This window comes from Phycodurus eques, chromosome 21, assembly GCF_024500275.1.
Source record: "Phycodurus eques isolate BA_2022a chromosome 21, UOR_Pequ_1.1, whole genome shotgun sequence".
NCBI classification, from domain to species: Eukaryota; Metazoa; Chordata; class Actinopteri; order Syngnathiformes; family Syngnathidae; genus Phycodurus; species Phycodurus eques.
Window position 1 is genome coordinate 3,558,370 of NC_084545.1, and position 19,806 is coordinate 3,578,175.

At 41.8% G+C, this 19,806-nt stretch overlaps 9 non-coding genes across 9 annotated transcripts; all 9 read left to right on the top strand.

Moving 5' to 3' along the window:
• Positions 1-14,103: 14,103 nt before the first annotated feature.
• On the top strand, positions 14,104-14,191 carry trnay-gua (transfer RNA tyrosine (anticodon GUA)). The gene is given in 2 exon segments: positions 14,104-14,140; positions 14,156-14,191. It is a non-coding gene; the product is annotated as a tRNA-Tyr (tRNA).
• Positions 14,192-14,467: 276 nt separating this feature from the next.
• Positions 14,468-14,555, top strand: trnay-gua (transfer RNA tyrosine (anticodon GUA)). The gene is given in 2 exon segments: positions 14,468-14,504; positions 14,520-14,555. It is a non-coding gene; the product is annotated as a tRNA-Tyr (tRNA).
• A 266-nt stretch (positions 14,556-14,821) lies between these two features.
• On the top strand, positions 14,822-14,909 carry trnay-gua (transfer RNA tyrosine (anticodon GUA)). Its single transcript is given in 2 exon segments — positions 14,822-14,858; positions 14,874-14,909. It is a non-coding gene; the product is annotated as a tRNA-Tyr (tRNA).
• A 100-nt stretch (positions 14,910-15,009) lies between these two features.
• trnay-gua (transfer RNA tyrosine (anticodon GUA)) lies at positions 15,010-15,097 on the top strand. The gene is given in 2 exon segments: positions 15,010-15,046; positions 15,062-15,097. It is a non-coding gene; the product is annotated as a tRNA-Tyr (tRNA).
• A 1,411-nt stretch (positions 15,098-16,508) lies between these two features.
• trnay-gua (transfer RNA tyrosine (anticodon GUA)) lies at positions 16,509-16,596 on the top strand. Its single transcript is given in 2 exon segments — positions 16,509-16,545; positions 16,561-16,596. It is a non-coding gene; the product is annotated as a tRNA-Tyr (tRNA).
• A 469-nt stretch (positions 16,597-17,065) lies between these two features.
• On the top strand, positions 17,066-17,153 carry trnay-gua (transfer RNA tyrosine (anticodon GUA)). The gene is given in 2 exon segments: positions 17,066-17,102; positions 17,118-17,153. It is a non-coding gene; the product is annotated as a tRNA-Tyr (tRNA).
• Positions 17,154-18,200: 1,047 nt separating this feature from the next.
• On the top strand, positions 18,201-18,288 carry trnay-gua (transfer RNA tyrosine (anticodon GUA)). The gene is given in 2 exon segments: positions 18,201-18,237; positions 18,253-18,288. It is a non-coding gene; the product is annotated as a tRNA-Tyr (tRNA).
• Positions 18,289-19,096: 808 nt separating this feature from the next.
• On the top strand, positions 19,097-19,184 carry trnay-gua (transfer RNA tyrosine (anticodon GUA)). Its single transcript is given in 2 exon segments — positions 19,097-19,133; positions 19,149-19,184. It is a non-coding gene; the product is annotated as a tRNA-Tyr (tRNA).
• Positions 19,185-19,647: 463 nt separating this feature from the next.
• On the top strand, positions 19,648-19,735 carry trnay-gua (transfer RNA tyrosine (anticodon GUA)). The gene is given in 2 exon segments: positions 19,648-19,684; positions 19,700-19,735. It is a non-coding gene; the product is annotated as a tRNA-Tyr (tRNA).
• The last annotated feature ends 71 nt before the right edge of the window (positions 19,736-19,806 follow it).

Sequence of the window (19,806 nt, forward strand, 5' to 3'; positions counted from 1 at the left end):
TCAGCATGTCGGTGCAGTCAATGATTAGCCGGCAAGCTCACACATTTGGAAGTTTCGTCTTGTCCCTTTCCCTCCGTTGAAGTCACGGCGACCTGCGTGCGCGGACGCCACATTGAACCGTCCCGGCGATACGCTGCCGTTATCTCGGGCCGACGTTTTGAAGCCACGCACCCCTTTCGTCGTGCCCCACCGAGTTGGCGCACCCTCGTGTCATCACGCAAACATGATCAAAACTAAATCGAGATAACATTGCCAGAAAGTTGAGCCTTGTCTGCCAACCTCTCTGGACATTTGCTATTGATCTTGCGTGGTCCCAAAGGTGAACGCAACACAGTTTTGGAATCCCTGCAAACTTTTCCTTTTTGTGTTTATCTATCTATCATCTATTTTCAAGAGAATTTATTTATTTATTTTAAAGTCATCTTTTATTTAGGATTACTGTATTTACTATTGGGGGGGGGAATATTGTATTTAAGAGGGTAAAAACATTTTTTCGACAAATCGTATATTTTTTAGAACAAAGTGCAATTTTTGGAAATCGTTTTTTTTCATATTGTCAGTAAATACTTGTTGTATTATGAGAAAAAATAGCATTATTCAGTATATATACAATATTTTTTAAAATAGTTTTTGGAAAAAAACATTTTTTTTTCCATGGAATGAAATTGCATAATCTGAGGGGAACAAATCTCGTATTTTCTCCCAAAAAGTCTCTTAGGGGGGCAAAGTAGACTTTGCCAATAAATTCTATTTTGAAGATCTTTTTTTTCCAAGAAGTGAAATGAGTTTCCTTTTCAAGAATTTATCTTTTGTTTTGTTTTTTTTCCCAGAAAAAGGCTTTTTTTGTGCACCCTGAGGACGTTGCTCGTACATACTCAAAAAGCGTTTTCATTTTAATCTCACGCAGCCGGGTTCCCCAGTTTGAGAATCCTTGCTCTCGAAAGAGCAGAACTTTTTTACACCGGTACAATTTTTCTGCATGTCTACTAATAATCTTGTGCATCCCTCTGATGGTACTTTTGGGAATCCTTGATTTAGAAAGAGCTGAACTCTTATGCAACTTTTCTGGATGTTTACTAATGACCGTGCGCCCCCTTTTGAAATTCATAAGAACAGAGTTGTTCTCTGACCTTTCTCGACGTTGACATGAAATGTCTCTCATCCCCCGCGGCGCTCACCTATCACAGTTTTTGGAATCCTTGGTCTGTCGAGAGCAGAATTGTCACGCAGCCTTTCTGGATGTTTGCCGGCCGACGTTCCGAGCATTGACGCGCAAAGCGTTTTAATGTGGGCGGAGTGATGCGCGAGCGTGTTTACTAATTTGATTAAAACGTGGGCCGCGCGCCAGCCAGACGCCGAGCAGATGTCGGCGCGGAGACCACCGATTTATTGTCGGCGCCGATGAATAAAACCGAGTAGTGAAAAGCGCTGATTGATTGTGGTTCTATTGTGGGCCCGCCGGCTTTACGGGGCTTTAATGTGAGGGTGATTAACTAATGGACTAATCCCAGGTAAGAGTCATACGTTCGGGAGCTCGGCGCAATAAACACTTGGCTTCGTTTAGCTTTGATAGCGCAGACTGCTTTCACCTGGCAGACGTCGAGTCTCGAGGGCCGGCGGGGTGGAAGCTCTGCGGGGGGTCGGGGGTCATCGGGTCTGCGTGCGGATAATAAGCCACAAGGTCAGCCTATTGATGCGTTTCTAGCGGGACTGTTTCCAGGAGTCTGACTTAAGGTAACATCAGACCCATTTTGTTTGTTGCCTAGTCCAAAAGTCGTATCTCTGAGTGACCACAGTCGTCTACCAAAACAAAACAAAAAGTCCAAAGTGTATTTTTAAGGGAGTCGAAAGGTAAAAATAAGTATTGAAAATAAATTATTTTCAGGGGGAAAAAAGACATTGTTTATGCAAAAAGTCATGATTGAGAAAAGCTGTTTTTTTGTGTATTTTATACCAAAAAAAAGGCACGGCAGAATTGTATATTTTGAGAGAAAAAATGTTTATACCACGGAAAAAATGGCACATGTATGACGAAAAAGTCAAATATATAAATAAAAATTATATATATAATAAAATAAATAATATATAAACTAGATGTTTTTTCTTCATATAACGAAATTGCGTAATTTTCAGGGTCAGTCTTTTTTTTTTTTTTCAAAAGAAAAAATTCTTCTTTTTTTGAAAAGTAAAGAAAACAAGCAGCCCTCGCCCCAAATATTTTGGAGAATTGTTTAATTATTGATGTTATTTTTTTTTCAACAGTAAAAAAGTAAGTAAACGCTGTCATTTCTAGCGTCATTTCTCCTGCAAGGGTAAATGACAGCCGGACATCTTCTGACGTCACCTTTGACCTCCCCGTTCGGGCCTTGTGGTTTTTTCCCGCCACTTGTTGCGCCATTCGGTGGCCAGGGAAGCGGCGGCCGCAAGCAGTCGAGCGTTCCCGACGTGAGGGTGACGGGGGCACAGGCGGAAAGCGTCGAGAGGCTCAACGCTGGCGCTGCGGTGACAGCGGGGGATTGTCAATGTAATCCTTTTACTGTATGCTGTCACGGGCCCGCTAAACTTTGACCGCAGTGCTGTGAGCCACACTTTGGCTTCACGGCTCCCTTTTCTTTTTTCTTTTTTTTTTTTTTTTTGCTCTTGTTGTTACGGGGCGGGACTGTAGCCATTTTGGTGATCCCTACGCAGGTGGAGCATGATGTAAGCCGATGCAGTTTAAAGGCCCGGCAGACAATTTGCTTGGATGTCCATGAATGCACAGTACAGGGAATGTTGTCAAACTGTAACAACGCTGTCTGTTAAAATAAAAAATAAAAAAATGTTTTTCAACAAAAGTTTTTTTTCATGACTTAAAAAATATTGTAATTTCTTCGAGACAAAACATATATATATATATTTTTTTAATCTAAATGCTCACTGAGCTGAAATCTTCCACAAATTTCTCAAGCCATGCACGCCTGAAGTTTATTTAGTGGCACTTTTCCCACCAAAATACTTTCTCAAATTCCCGTCAGCGGGCGGCCATTCTCGAACTCATCGAGCAGGGAACGCCGACGCGAGAACCGAGCGTTTCCCCGTCGAGTTGAGCTCCTTTGCGGATTTACGGCCGTGTTTAAAGTGTGGGAACGCCGGGAATAGTTTTCGAAAATGTGCAAAATAAATAAATAAATAAATAAATAAAATCCCAAATGTTGCATTGCGCATTCTTGCCAGTGGGGCGGGGGGACGTGAGCGAAGGCTCGGAGGGGGGTTGCGGCTCTTACCTTTTTTTTTGTAAACTGCAGCTGCCTGCATTCTCACAGTAGCAATTTCAAGGACGCCAACATGAATTACACATAAGTGTCTGCTTTTTTTATTTTTTTTTTTTTTTTTCCGGCTTGAAATCCCTCCGCCTAATCCCCGCGCCGGCCATCTTCCCAAACTGCGTTCCTGCAGCCTCTCAAAACACACACACACTTTTCCGTGTATCCCCTTTTTGTGGGCTGGTGTGTGCGATTTATTTATTTATTTGTTTCTTTTCTTCTCACGAGCGATAATTAGGAGGCTCGCTGATTACAAGGGAATGATACGCTCGAATGGTGGAGGTGCTACTCCTTGCGTTCAGAAAGTCTCAATCAGACCTCCAAATAGCAACCTGACAAGATTTGAATCTGTACAAAAAACAAATGTGGAACTAGATAGTGCCTTATTTCTAATCACGACAAAGGGATTTTTTTAGTGGACATTTGAGGGCACTATCTCGGATCCGCGAGGTCTGAGAGTACGAAAATAAGATGGCGGTGGATGACAATGGCGATAAGCTTCGCTAGCTTGGTAAAGCAGCGCGTTATATTCCGCCGACGGCGGCAAACGGGCGAGCGGAAGACGAGATGCCAAAAACGCACGATTGGGGATGAATCGACTTCAAGCGTTAAACGTAGAGGCAAGTAGTTAAGTTGACCTGTCGACTAATCGGTTGAACCGCTAGAAGGTAATGCGGTGGACTCGTCGGGGACAGGGACTGACTGCAAATAGCTAAAATCTGGAAATGATTGATGCCCATAATAATTGACATGAAAAAAAAATGTGAAAGTTGTATATTTTCAAGAATTTTGATATTTTTTTTCCACTTTTTGAAAGCAAAATATTTTAAAGAAAATAAGCATTCATTCATTTTTCTAAAGAAACAATTTGGATACTTACGATTTCATTTTATTTTTTACATAAAGAGAGACATATTTAGTTTTGACAGAAAATTAAGTAAAAATTAAATAGAATAAAAATATTATTTTCAATGATTTTTTTGCTTTTATTCCCTAGGAAAAAAGTTATCCAATTGTTTGAGAATTTATTTTTGTTTAAGAAAACAAAATCCAAATAGGAAAACACATAGTTTCAAGAAAGAAATGTCTTATTTTGTTTCATGGCAAAGGACATTGCCAACTAGTGGCCTGGCATGCACATTACAACATTTTCATTTGGATTCAGAATGGATGGAGCAATACTTTAAAGTACAATTAAAGTGAAATTACTCAGTTCGATTAACACGAAGTAATGTTTAGATTAACACGAAGTAATGTCGTTACTTTGCATTTCGAGGTCAACATAAAGCCAAAGTAAGGAGACTGGGTGGTCCCGTGTATGTGTGCGAACCACAACCCTTACGCCGCTCTTATCCCACAAGGCCTCCCCCCCCCGCTCCCTCTCATCTGTTCTTGGGCCGACATGTTATCAGGCCCGACTAGTCAGGGACGACACACGTGCCGCACTCCTGACACTGACCGCGGGTCATTGAAATGCAAACACAGGACACACTAAACCAAATGGGGTCGAAGAGCGGCAAATATTTGGCCAAGAGCCTTTTTTTTTTTTTTTTTTCCCTTTTTTTCCCCCCTTGTTTCTCTTCCCTGATGGAGGCGAGGCGGTGTGTTTACATGGGCCGGAAGCAAGGGAGGAAGGAAGGACGTCGCCCGGCAGATGGCCGTCCCCGTGCGTGTCCGAGCCTTCATTTGGACGGACAAATAAAGCGGGCCAATCTCCTCGCATTAAAGAGTGAAGGCGAGAGGTCAGTGTGACACCTGGCCGCCGAGCCCACCTGAACGCCACACTGGGTGTGAAATGAACACTTTTACTCGGCGGGTGACCCTCTGAACTCGGACCGCAGGAGAGCAGCTCCCTCTATCTGCCAGCAACTACACAAGACAGGTTAGGCAAACGCTCGAAAGAAAAAAAGGACATTATACTACCAGAATCAGGTCTTGCAGGGACAAAGTCATAGAGAAAAAAAAGTTTTGTAGGAATTCTTAGGAACACATTTTGTAGTTTTTAGGATTGTTGTTAAGAAAAAGTTAGAAATGTTCTTTTTTTTCCCCCTAAAAAAGTCAGATATTTTCTAGATTTTATCGCAAATTGTTGATGATAAAAGTGCTTGATTATTATTAATTAGCGGGAAAACAACAGCTGGTGTACTACTTAAGGCAGTTTAATTGACGGAAATGACACCGTTGCAGTTCCTACCAATCCATTTGCAACAAACGACCTGCATTAATTGTGACATCATTTCCTTCCTTTCCTGAGCGACCCAGGCAGCTAGCTGTTAGCCACTAGCCGCTAACGCCGGAAGGAAGGACTGATACATGTCACGTTGTCGCAACATAAAAATGGCGCCCCCAGTAAGCGAGTAGATGGAGGGGTTTAAAAGGAGGTTTTTTTTGTTGTTGTTTTTAGAATAAATCTTGATTTAAGCAAATAGCGTCAGATTAAAAAAAAAAGCACATTTACAATATAACAGGAGGTTTTGAAATCGAGGGTTTAGTTCCCCTTTTAAAGAAAAAAAAGTTGCATTGTTCAGTGGGGAGAAAAACGTTTTGTTCAAAGGAGGAAAAAAGTAATATGTTTTAAGTTGTGGGTTTTTGGGGGCCGGGGGATAAAAATATCAAATTTTGTATTAATCATGACAAAAATGCATTTTTTGCAAAAAGTCATGTTTTCAAGAAAAGATCAGTTGTTGTTTTTAAAGAATTTTTATATTTTTGGAAAAAGACTACTAATTCTTTTCAAGAAAAAAGTCTTCTAATTTTGATAGGTTTCTTATTCTTTATATTTTTTAAATTGATTTAATTGGCCCTAACACGAATTATACAGGTCAGACAATTGTGTGTGTGTGTGTGTGTACACATTAAAAAAAAAAATTTCAAGTTAAATACGGCTTACTCTTTCAAGAAATATTTTCCCCAGCAAAAGCCATATATAGTATTTTCAAGCAAAAAAGTTTTGATTTTTTTTTGGAGAGAGAGAGAATTAATTGGTATACCTTTGCAAAATATTTTTGAGGAAAAAAGCAGGGTCTTTTTTTCAAGAAATTCATTTTTTTAAAAAGTAATATTTTTAGCGGGAAAAAACTTTTTTGATGGAAAGTTTTTAAAAACACATTTCCTTTTTGAATGTTATTGAGAAACTAACAAAAATAACTTGTATATCTTCAACAAAATGTAATTTTGCTTTTCAACAAAAGTTCTGTGTATCCCCTCCCGCACCCCCTTTCTCGACTCTTTCTGACTTTTTTTTTTTTTTTTTTTTTTTTAACACTTGCGCTGTGTCATAGTGAAAAGTGGAGGTTGGTCATGCAGGAGGGAAACGAATGTGAATGAAAGAAATTACAATACTCATCATCATCATCAGGTATGCTGGGAAAATGAACCATTTGACACAAGACACCGCTTTGTTGTGTCAAAATGATTCTTCTGACATTTGTTCATCCTTGACGCACCGCTTGTTTGCTCTCTGTTTTATTGAGCGTGATGACTCAGTTTTTCCCCGTTACGGTCTTAGCGTCGTTGTCTCTGTTACCACGGAAACCTATTATCTCCCCCCCCCCCACACACACACTCCCACAGGACCATGGATGGATGGAACAGCAGACGCAAAAGGACGCCAGCACGTTTGTTGTCTGACCTGTACGGTCTACGTTCGGGTCGATTAAATCAATTAAAGTTAAGTTACAAGTCATAATTGGTTTGAAGTGTACATTTGAAGGAAGCAATGTTTCACACAGACATTTATTGCAGACGGACACAGTGCTAAGCCACTGATCAACTTTGCCAAAAACCACAGAGGAGCGCCTGTAAGTGATTTTTAAGACACTATTAGATGTGTAATGTACATATAACATGATGTATGAGTGAGCTGAATGTTAGTTAGCATTTCTTTTTTTTTTTTAGTTAGCATTTCTTTTTTACCTAATATGTAAAGTGTATTTTTTTTTAACCTACAATGGTCATTGCTAGCTCGCTAATGCTAATCGCGAATGCTAACCATTTAGCCAACGGCTGCTTTAGTTTTCTGAAATTCTGTCCTGCGTTTATACCATACACTCAGTCTCAACATGTGCAGTTTAAGGATAGGAGTCCAACCCTCAGAAATGAGAATGAAATGCATGTTAGTAGCAATGTAAGCACATACAGCAAATAGCATCGACGCAGGAGGAGGAAGAGGAGATTTTGTGTTTGGGGTTGTGTTGCCTGCAGCACATATCAATGCGACACGTTGAGCCGCTACACAGACGTTAGCGGCCCTTCAGCTAACACTCCCTCATATTTCAAATCGAGACAAGGCTGACATGCCAAAGTGTCTCGCTAACAACACGCAATTTAAGCCCGGACGCACGGTCGATGGGGGCTGCCGCTCACGAGCCGCCGGAGGAAGGAAGTCCTCAAAATCGGAAAGGCAGGAGGCCACAACACCTCCTCTTTGCCGGAAAACCTACCTCCACCAAGAAAGTTAGGACGTTGTACTTTTGTTAGTTCCTTAGTATATATGTATTTTTTACTCTGTTCGTTTATTCTTTAGTTTGCTCGTTTGTTTTTTAGTTGGTTAGTTTAAAGAGTTCTTTTGCTAGCATTATAGTTAGTTACTTAGGTTGTTCTCTAGTTTCCTAGTTAGTCTTTTAAGTTTAAAATGAGTTTCTTCATTTATTTTGTTCATTAGTTTGTCCACAAAGGGGTTTGTTTCTTTGTCAGTTCACTGGTTTGTTCGCTAGTTAGTGTGTTACTTAATCAGTTAGTAGTTCTTCAGCTTACTAGTTCATTAAGTTAAGTTTGTTAGTTTGTTCTTTTGTTTAGTTTGTTCACTAGGTGATTAGTTTGTTTGTTTGTTAGTCCGCTCATGTGAGTATTTGCTTGTTAATTAATCCGTTAATTGGTCTGCTTGTTAGTAAGTTTTTTCTTGGTTTAAGTTAGTTAGTTCGTTCTTTTGTTTAGTTTGTTCACTAGGTGGTTAGCTGGTTAGTTAGCTTGTTCGTCCACTCATTTGTTTGTTTATTCTCTTGTTACTTAATCGGTTAGTAGTTCGTTAGTTTCCCAGCTCGCTTGTTACGTAATCAGTTCATTGGTTGGTTGGTTAGTTAGTTTTTCTTAACTTGTTCATTAGGTAGTTGTTAGTTCATTTGATCACTTGTTTGTCGGTTTACTAGTTAGCCTGTTTGTTTGTTTACATGTTAGTTAGTTAATTTCTCCACTCACGGGATTTTACTTTGCAAGGGTTCTTTATTGGAACTCAACACAAGTCTTGTGAGAGTCGGCCGGGTAGTTTTGATGTCGCCCTGCAATAATGCATCACCATCATCATCGTCTTTGTCACTGATTTACAGCGGCGAGAAGGTCACGCGCTCGTACAATGCCGAAATAGCGCCGATAGACTTCCCCGCTCCGGGCCCAAAAAAAGCGGAAGGAGCATCGACTTTTTATGAGATGAAAACCGCAGCTCAATCCGTCTTTAGCCGGTGAGCGTGAAATCGTGCCAGAAAGACCAAAGGCCGGGGCGCCGGATTAAGCCGTCATTAGTCGTCCCCGCTAATGGTTTAACTGGTTTGCCAGGAGCCGCGACAGGTGGGACAGTCGTTCCCGGGTTCCTCTTGTAAAGCGGCGGCGGGGCTTAGCGACACCCTCCAGATTGACTGTCGGGGAGCAGGTGGGCGTCAGCTGCCCGCCATACATCATCACGCTAACGGTAGACAGTTGGCGGCGGTGAATGCTATGGGCCAGAAGAAACAGAGAGAGAGCTCCGGGCAAGAGCAGGAAACAGAAAACGACAATAAACCACGAAAGAGATCTAGAAAAGAAAAAAACGAAGAAAATAAGCCGGCATCGCAAAGGAGTCAGCTGCTGGAATCAAACAGCTGCTGCCAAAAACAAAGACTGGGACAAAGTGGGTTCTATTTGGACTGGACTCAGGCCAAAAGCCAGGGAGGGGGTCCGGCGGGGGTGGTTATATAACGCCCCCAGAGGTGCTCTTCACTCCCTAATGATATGGCTCTGGTGTTAGAGGCCGCGGCGTGAAGCGCTACGCTATAAAAAGAGAGTGCGGGCAGAATGCGCACTATTGTTCCTCCACGAACCGCCGAGCAGGCGCTGTTTCCAAACGCCCCACAAACCAAGAATCAAGAAAGAGGAATAACCATCAGAGGCATCTGGGATCGGCCACAGCCAGGGATAGTCTAGCGTTACACGCCGCTGACATCGGTTCCCGCTCAATGGCCACGCTAACCTGGGATTACCTGCCAACAATCCCAACGCTTGCTGCAACGCTGCAAAACGGGAAGATCGTTAGCCGGGCCCAGGCGGGATTGGGAATATTGCGTCCTGAATCAGAAGAATCACAACTGGAGTGTCAAATCAAGTCACATGCTAACAAAAATAAATACACGAGGCTCATGGAATTGACTGCGACGCTATGAAGTCGGCACAAGTGACGAGCTTAAACTAAGTGTAAACTAACGCTAGCGGCGTTAGCTTACATTTAGCTCGGAGGAATTCATTAGCAATCAGAACAGGACTCAAATCGGTCTTGTTTTACCCAGAGGGCGTAAAACATCCTAATGGACGCAACCTCTTGTAGAGTGGACGCACTTTGAATTGCAATCGAGTGAGGACACAGTGACAAATGTGTTTGGATGTTTTGCTACAAAACATAAACTGCTTTATATTCAGAACTGATGCACTTTGCAGACTCAAATACTGCAAGTCATGTGTGTAAAAGTATTGAAAAGGCTGCAGGATGAAGTCACCACACAAGTTTTGTTTTTAATGTTGAGTACCTTTAAAATACGGTGGAACGGTGGACGACTGGTTAGAGCGTCTGTCTCACAGTTCCGAGGTCCGGGGTTCAATCCCCAGCCCCGACTGTGTGGAGTTTGTATGTTCTCCCCTTCCCTGCGTGGGTTTTCTCCGGGCACTCCGGTTTCCTCCCACATCCCAAAAACGTGCACGGTAGGTTCATTGACAACTAAAAATTGCCCGTAGGTGTGAATGTGAGTGCGACTGGTTGTTTGTGAGGAGAAGCGGCTCAGAAAATGGATGGATGGGCGGCTCAGAAAAAGGCGGCTCAGAAAATGGATGGATGGATGTTTGAGCGATCCTAACGTATGTTTCATTTCCCTTTTTCATTTTTTAATCAGGAGTTGAAAAACAATCACTTTAGTAATATGCAGTCTGAAATAATTTAAAATATATCTTGACACATTTGCTTAAATTCTTCCTGTAGTATGTTTTGAAAAGTGCTGTCGACAGTTTGTCATTCATTAAAAAATATATAATTATGTATTTAAAATTTTTTTGTTATGTAATCGACTATTTATATCATAAATATTATTTGTATAAAAATAAAAATATACCCAAAAAGTAATAACATTTATAATATTAAAGTTGTGGTATTATTACTTAAGTATTTTTGATATAATTAAAATAAAGCATGAAATTATTGTTTGTATTGTATTGTTTGTAGGTTGTATCATCATTTTAAAAATTAAATAGTATTGTTATTTTATTTAACGAGTTGATTAATTTTACAATGTTTATTTTTTCATAGATGTATTTGATCATAATATAATTATTTTATATAAACAGTATGTATGTCATGTATTATTTCATTTTTAAATATTTATTTAGTTTTTTGATATTTTAGTCATAAAATAATCATGAGACCTATGCGATATTGATCTTTACCGTGTTCGTATTGTGACGAACGTCCCACAGCAAAACCGAGGCCCCGTGACCGTTCAACCCGGAAAAAGATTTCTCATGTCCACCGTTTGCACCACAATGGCGTCTTGTTTCCCGCCTCCAGTCGCTCACGCCCTCCTCGCCACCGCCGTAAATCTGTTGGGAGGCTAATCTGCCTCGACCCACCAGCTGCTGTCTTGGCACTGGCAGGTGCCAATATTCCCGTTGCCGTGGCGACCAGCGGCCGCAGAAGGGCCTGGCGCCTGGCCGGCCTGGCCTGGCCATCGTGTGTGTGTGCGCCCGTGCCTGCGTGGCGTGTGCCAGCCTGGACGCGTGTATTATTAGAAAGCAGGCGCTTGTGGCCAGCTCTTGGTGAGCTGCCATTGCCAGCTGTGTGTCGCCGGGAGCCCGTTAAGTGGATTTTTTTTCCTTCTTTTTTGTTGAAGTTACACAATGTGAACAAGCAGCTCGGCCAAAGTCACTTCAACCTTTTGTCTCGTGGGCCGCAGAGACACACAAAGGCCACTTTGGCACCCTGCTTTTGCAGCACCCGTCTGACTGGAATGGGAACTAAACGGCGGAGCTTGACACATGCTCAGTACAAACACAAAGGAAATTGGCCCCAAATGTGTCTCAAAATTTATTTTTTTCATCAAATGTACGATAGCTGAAGCAGCAAATCAAGAGCGTGGCTCGGATTCCCTGTGATGTCACACCTTAGCCGCTTGTTTCTGGCAGAATTCGTGAAGCATAATTGCTTGTGCCTCAAACTAATTAGGGAGAAACGATTCATGTAAAAATGCATATAATCTAAAAATTCTGTGGCATGTTTTTCCAGATATGTAAATATGACATACAGTATTTGTTGCTAGGTAGAATTTGTGCAGCATAATTGCTTGTGCCATAAGCACATTTTTAAAAATGTTTTTCTTAAATGTGTCAGTTTAATAATAATGTTGTTACTTATTACTTATTTTTATTTTATTTTACTTCATGAATATTTCATTATTTTCATGTTATTAGTAAAAATACATATTAACACTGTACCTCCAAAATCTCAGAAAATATATATATTATAAAACATTTTACATTCTGAGAAATGTCACATTTTGACAACCACTTGTTACTACGCAAGATTTGTGGGCCATAATTGCTTACACCCCAGGCGACAAATGTTTTTTTTTTTTTTTTTTTTTTTTTTTTTTTTTGCATACCAATGTATATCCAAAATTCAGAAACACAAAACATTTTTTATTTTATTTTTTTTACCCACAGTGTCACCTGTTGGATCTGATGGGGCACTGCCTCACTTGGCCCTAATGCAAAATCACCACTAAATGCTCTTTTCAAGAGACACAAAAGCCCCGCTGGCCGTCGCATCCCGGGTGCCGCACACACTCCACGGGGGCCTCTCTCGAAACCTGTTGTGCGAGGAAGGAAACTGATGTGGTCTGGTTGCCGCGGAAACCAGGTGAGAACATGCGCCGTGTGCCTGCTGCCCGGGTGGATGACGTACTTCGTTCCGTGACGTGCAGCAGGAGGCGAGAGGCCACCTCACGGGGAGGAATGCTGACATCATCAAAGACATGGAAAGTGGTCAAACAACATGGGAGATTGTCCTCAGAATAGTCATACTTTTGTGTGGAGTACAAAGACCGTGCTATGCTAACATTTGGCATCATATTGGCTACATAGATAGCATTACATATACAGATGTAAGTAAATCAGCTTTTTCCACAATGATTTAGCATTGTAAGACAGTGAGCCTTCTTCGCTGTAGTGGCTTTTACATGAGTGAGAGAAATTGTTTGTTTTTATGATTGTTCAACATCACACCATTGTTGCTCGGCAGAATTCATAGGGCACAAGACCCTCAAGTACAAAATCCCAATTCCAAAAAATATTACATCATTGTTTTATTTCTTTTATATCTGTTTGGGTGACTTTGATCTCAAGGTGACTGAATAAAAAATTCACTCGTACCAAGGTCAAAAATCTAATTGCAATAAACTACATGGAGTCACATGTCAAACTATTTCGTCAAAATGATATGAAATGGTGATGTAATTTTTCTATGCTTGAAAATGCCACCAAATTGAATATGACTGAAATGAGGATTCCCATCTTGCTGCTCACATTGGTGGAAGTAAATAAGTCTATTAGAGGTCGCTATTCAGGCTGACCTCCGCCTCTCAGCAGGTATCGCCCGGTCGCTGGTTCAATTCTGGCTTGAAGGATATTTTCAGTCTTGACCAAAATAGGAACTAAAAATAATCGTGGTTTATCCAAATCATTCTAGAAAATGACACAATTGCTCCATTCTGCACATGCAATGAGACCGGTAATCCAATTGCTCTTTACCAAAATTGGAACTAAAAATAATCCTCCTACAAAATTCCACAATTCACATCCCATCAGACTCATAACCCTTCGATAGCTCAGTTGGTAGAGCGGAGGACTGTAGAGGTTAACAGCTGAAATCCTTATGTTGCTGGTTTAATTCCGGCTCGAAGAATATTTTAGAGTTTTCATCCTTTACGAAAATGGGGACGAAAAATGATCTTCGAGAAAATGACACAATTGCTCCATTCTACACATCGCACCAGACCAATATCTTTTCGAAAGCTCAGTTGGTAGAGCGGAGGTTTAGAGCTGAAATCCTTAGGTCGCTGGTTCAATTCCGGCTCGAAGCATATTTTCGAGTTTTCAACTTTTACGAAAATAGGAACGAAAATAATCGCGTTCTAGAAAATGCCACAATTGCTCCATTCTACACATCCCATCAGATCAGTAATCCTTCGAAAGCTCAGTTGGGAGAGCGGAGAACAGTAGAGGTTAACACCTGAAATCATTTGGTCGCTGGTTTGATTCCAGCTCGAACGATATTTTCACTTCACCTTGTAACTAAAAATAGTCGTTAATGCCATAGAACCAGTAACACCTTCGATAGCTCAGTTGTTAGAGCGGAGGACTGTAGAGATTGACAGCAGAAATCATTAGGTCGCTGGTTCAATTCCGGCTCGAAGGATATTTTCGAGTTTTCAACTTTTACGAAAATGTGACTAAAAATTGCGATCTAGAAAATGCCACAATTGCTCCATTCTACACATCCCATCAGACCAGTAACCCTTCGATAGCTCAGTTGGTAGAGCGGAGGACTGTAGAGGTTTACAGCTGAAATCCTTAGGTCGCTGGTTCAATTCCGGCTCGAAGGACATTTTATAGTGTTCATCCTCTAAGAAAATGGCTACGACTGTTCTAGAAAATGACACAATTGCTCCATTCTACACATCCCATCAGACCAGTAACCCTTCGATAGCTCAGTTGGTAGAGCGGAGGACTGTAGAGGTTTACAGCTGAAATCCTTAGGTCGCTGGTACAATTCCGGCTCGAAGGACATTTTATAGTGTTCATCCTCTAAGAAAATGGCTACGACTGTTCTAGAAAATGACACAATTGCTCCATTCTACACATCCCATCAGACCAGTAACCCTTCGATAGCTCAGTTGGTAGAGCGGAGGACTGTAGAGGTTTACAGCTGAAATCCTTAGGTCGCTGGTTCAATTCCGGCTCGAAGGATATTTTAGAGTTTTCAACCAACACGAAAACACGATCTTAAAATAGCGTTCTAGGAAATGACACAATTACTCCATTCTACACATCCCATCAGACCAGTAACTCTTCGATAGCTCAGTTGGTAGAGCGGAGGACTGTAGAGGTTAACAGCTGAAATCCTTGGGTCGCTGGTTCTATTCCAGCTCGAACGATATTTTCAGTCTTTACCAAAATTGTAACTAAAAATAGTCGTTAATCCTCCAGCTACACATGCCAACAAACCAGTAACACCTTCGATAGCTCAGTTGGTAGAGCGGAGGACTGTAGAGGTTTACAGCTGAAATCCTTAGGTCGCTGGTTCAATTCCGGCTCGAAGGATATTTTAGAGTTTTCAACCAACACGAAAACACGAGCTTAAAATAGCGTTCTAGGAAATGACACAATTACTCCATTCTACACATCCCATCAGACCAGTAACCCTTCGATAGCTCAGTTGGTAGAGCGGAGGACTGTAGAGGTTTACAGTTGAAATCCTTAGGTCGCTGGTTCAATTCCGGCTCGAAGGACATTTTATAGTGTTCATCCTCTAAGAAAATGGCTACGACTGTTCTAGAAAATGACACAATTGCTCCATTCTACACATCCCATCAGACCAGTAACCCTTCGATAGCTCAGTTGGTAGAGCGGAGGACTGTAGAGGTTTACAGCTGAAATCCTTAGGTTGCTGGTTCAATTCCAGCTCAAAGGGTATTTTCGAGTTTTCAACCTTTACGAAAATGTGACTAAAAATTGCGATCTAGAAAATGCCACAATTGCATATCGACAGGAAGCGGAGCGGCTGGAGCTGTGGTGCGGGCGACACAACCTGGAGCTGAACACGCTCAAGACGGTAGAGATGATCGTGGACTTCAGGAGGCATCCTTCGCCACAGCTGCCCCTCACGTTGTCCAGCTGCCTTGTGTCAACCGTCGAGACCTTCAAGTTCCTGGGAATTACAATCTCTCAGGACCTGAAGTGGGCGAACAACATCAACTCCATCCTCAAAAAGGCCCAGCAGAGGATGTACTTCCTGCGGCTTCTGAGAAAGCACGGCCTGCCACCGGAGCTGCTGAGACAGTTCTACACAGCGGTCATCGAATCGGTCCTGTGTTCTTCCATCACAGTCTGGTTTGGTGCTGCTACAAAAAAGGACAAACTCCGACTGCAACGGACAATCAAAACTGCTGAAAGGATTGTCGGTACCCCCCTACCCACCATTGAGGACTTGCACGCTGCCAGAACTAAGACAAGGGCGTGCAAAATCCTCTCGGACCGTCTGCACCCCGGTCACCAGCTCTTCCAGCTCCTTCCCTCAGGTAGGCGCTACCGATCAACGCAAACTAGAACTAGTAGACATTCCAACAGCTTCTTCCCTCTTGCGATCAACTTCTTAAACACCTAACCTATAATTCCATTACAACAAGCTGGCAATTTTTTGACTTGAGTTCGTTGTCACATTTCTGTGGGGCCAATTATGTATTACTCGTGCACTCACTGTAGTTGTCTCGCCATGCTGCACTATTTGCATATACTGGCCACTCATGCCAGAGTAGCATCTGCTCCATTTGCACACTGATTGAGGAGTATCTGTAACATTTGCACAACCGACATTGTCCCAGATGATCGCACTACTCGTCACTTTAAACCGCATACACTCCTTGAAGTCTCGGCGCCCTTTGCACAATGGTCATTGCACCGGACTATTGCAATATTAGTCGTTCGAACTGCTCTAAGTGCTAGAGGACTCTGCATCTTTTTGCACAATTGTTTTTTGTCAATGTCTTTATGTCCCCAAAGTGTTCTGTAAATTGACTGTTTGTTGTACTAGAGCGGCTCCAACTACCGGAGACAAATTCCTTGTGTGTTTTGGACATACTTGGCAAATAAAGATGATTCTGATTCTGATTCTGATTCTACACATCCCATCAGACCAGTAACCCTTTGATAGCTCAGTTGGTAGAGCGGAGGACTGTAGAGGTTTACAGCTGAAATCCTTAGGTCGCTGGTTCAATTCCGGCTCGATGGATATTTTAGAGTTTTCATCCTTTCCGAAAATGGTACAAAAAATTGCGATCTAGAAAATGACACAATTGCTCCATTCTCCACATCCAATCAGACCAGTAACCCTTCGATAGCTCAGTTGGTTGAGCGGAGGACTGTAGAGGTTTAGTGCTGAAATCCTTAGGTAGCTGGTTCAATTCTGGCTCGAAGGACATTTTAGAGTTTTCATCCTCACAGAAAATGGTTATGACTGTTCTAGAAAATGACACAATTGCTCCATTCGACACATCGCATCAGACCAGCAACGCTTTGATAGCTCAGTTGGTAGAGCAGAGGACTGTAGAGCATTACAGCTGAATTCCTTAGGTCGCTGGTTCAATTCCAGCTCGGAGGATATTTTAGAGTTTTCATCCTTAACGAAAATTGGTACTAAAAATTGCGATCTAGAAAATTACACAATTGTTCCATTCTACACATCCCACCAGACCAGTAACCCTTCGATAGCTCAGTTGGTAGAGCGGAGGACTGTAGAGGTTTACAGCTGAAATCCTTAGGTTGCTGGTTCAATTCCGGCTCGAAGGATATTTTAGAGTTTTCAACCTATTTGAAAACACGAACATAAAATAGCGTTCTAGGAAATGACACAATTACTCCATTCTACACATCCCATCAAACCAGTAACCCTTCGATAGCTCAGTTGGTAGAGCGGAGTACTGTTGAGGTTTACAGCTGAAATCCTTAGGTTGCTGGTTGAATTCCGGCTCAAAGGATATTTTCGAGTTTTCAACCTTTACGAAAATGTGACTAAAAATTGCGATCTAGAAAATGACACAATTGCTCCATTCTACACATCACATCAGACCAGTAACCCTTGGATAGCTCAGTTGGTAGAGCGGAGGACTGTAGTGGTTTACTGCTGAAATCCTTAGGTCGCTAGTTCAATTCCGGCTCGAAGAATGTTTTCAACCTTGACGAAAAGAGGAACTCAAAATTGCGATTGAGAAAATGCCACAATTGTTCCTTTCTTCAAATCCCGTCAGACCAGAACCCGTCGAGAGCTCAGTTGGTGGAGCGGAGGACTGTAGAGGTTAACACCTGAAATCATTGGGTTGATGGTTCAATTGCGGCTCGAAGGATATTTTAGAGTTTTCAACCTTTATGAATATCGAACTTAAAATAGCGTTCTAGAAAATGACACAATTACTCCATTCTAGACATCCAATCAGACCAGTAACCCTTCGATAGCTCATTTGGTAGAGCGGAGTACTGTAGAGGTTTACAGCTGAAATCCTTAGGTCGCTGGTTCAATTCCGGCTCGAAGGATATTTTAGAGTTTTCATCCTTTACGAAAATGGTACAAGAAATTGCGGTATAGAAAATGCCACAATTGCTCCATTCTACACATCCCGTCAGATCAGTAACCCTTCGATAGCTCAGTTGGTAGAGCGGAGGACTGTAGAGGTTTACAGCTGAAATCCTTAGGTCGCTGGTTCAATTCCGGCTCGCTGGTTCAATTCCAGCTCGAATGATATATTAGAGTTTTCATCCTTTACGAAAATGTGTACTCAAAATAGCGATCTAGAAAATGACACAATTACTCCATTCTCCACATCCCATCAGACCAGTAACCCTTCGATAGCTCAGTTGGTAGAGCGGAGGACTGTAGAGGTTTACAGCTGACATCCTTAGGTCGCTGGTTCAATTCCGGCTCGAAGGGTATTTTCAATCTTGACGAAAAGAGGAACTCAAAATTGCGATTGAGAAAATGCTACAATTGTTCCTTTCTACAAATCCCGTCAGACCAGAACCCGTCGATAGCTCAGTTGGTAGAGCGGAGGTCTGTAGAGGTTAACACCTGTAATCATTGGGTCGATGGTTCAATTCGGGCTCAAAGGATATTTTGGAGTTTTCAACCTTTATGAAAATCGAACTTAAAATAGCGTTCTAGAAAATGACACAATTACTCCATTCTACACATCCAATCAGCCCAGTAACCCTTCGATAGCTCAGTTGGTAGAGCGGAAGACTGTAGAGGGTTACAGATGAAGTCTTTAAGTTGCTGGTTCAATTCCGGCTCAAATGATATTTCAGAGTTTTCAACCTTTACGAAAAGAGGAACTAAAAATTGCCATCGAGAAAATGACACAATTGTTCCTTTCTACACATCCCATCAGACCATTAACCCTTCGATAGCTCAGTTGGTAGAGCGGAGGACTGTAGCGGTTAACAACTGAAATCAATTGATCGCTGGTTTTATTCCAGCTCGAACGATATTTTCACTCTTTACCCAGTTACTAAAAATAGTCGTTAATCCTCCAGCTACACATGCCAACAAACCAGTAACACCTTCGATAGGTCAGTTGGTAGAGCGGAGGACTGTAGAGATTTAAAGCTGAAATCCTTAGGTCGCTGGTTCAATTCCGGCTCGAAGGATGTTTTCAACCTTTACGAAAATAGAAACAGAAAATTGCGTTCCAGAAAATGCCACAATTGCTCCGTTCTCCACATCTCATCAGACAAGTAACCCTTCGATAGCTCAGTTGGTAGAGCGGAGGACTGTAGAGATTTACAGCTGAAATCCTTAGGTCGCTGGTTCAATTCCGGCTCGAAGGATATTTTAGAGTTTTCAACCTATACGAAAATATGAACTTAAAATAGCGTTCTAGAAAATTCAACAATTACTCCATTCTACACATCCCTTGAAACCCGGAACCCTTCGATAGCTCAGTTGGTAGAGTGGAGGACTGTAGAGGTTTATAGCTGAAATCCTTAGGTCGCTGGTTCAATTCCGGCTCGTAGGATATTTTAGAGTTTTCATCCTTTGCGAAAATGTGACTAAAAATTGCCATCTAGAAAATTCCACAATTGCTCCATTCTACACATCACACCAAACCGATATCCCATCGGTAGAGCGGTGGACTGTAGAGGTTTACAGCTGAAATCCTTAGGTCGCTGGTTCAATTACGGCTCGAAGGATATTTCAGAGTTTTCAACCTTTACGAAAATCGGAACTTAAAATAGCATTCTAGAAAATGACACAATTACTCCATTATACACATCCCATCAAACCAGAAACCCTTCGATAGCTCAGTTGGTAGAGCGGAGGACTGTAGAGGTTTACAGCTGAAATCCTTAGGTCGCTGGTTCAATTCTGGCTCGAAGGATATTTTAGAGTTTTCAACCTATACGAAAATACGAACTTAAAATAGCGTTCTAGAAAATGACACAATTACTC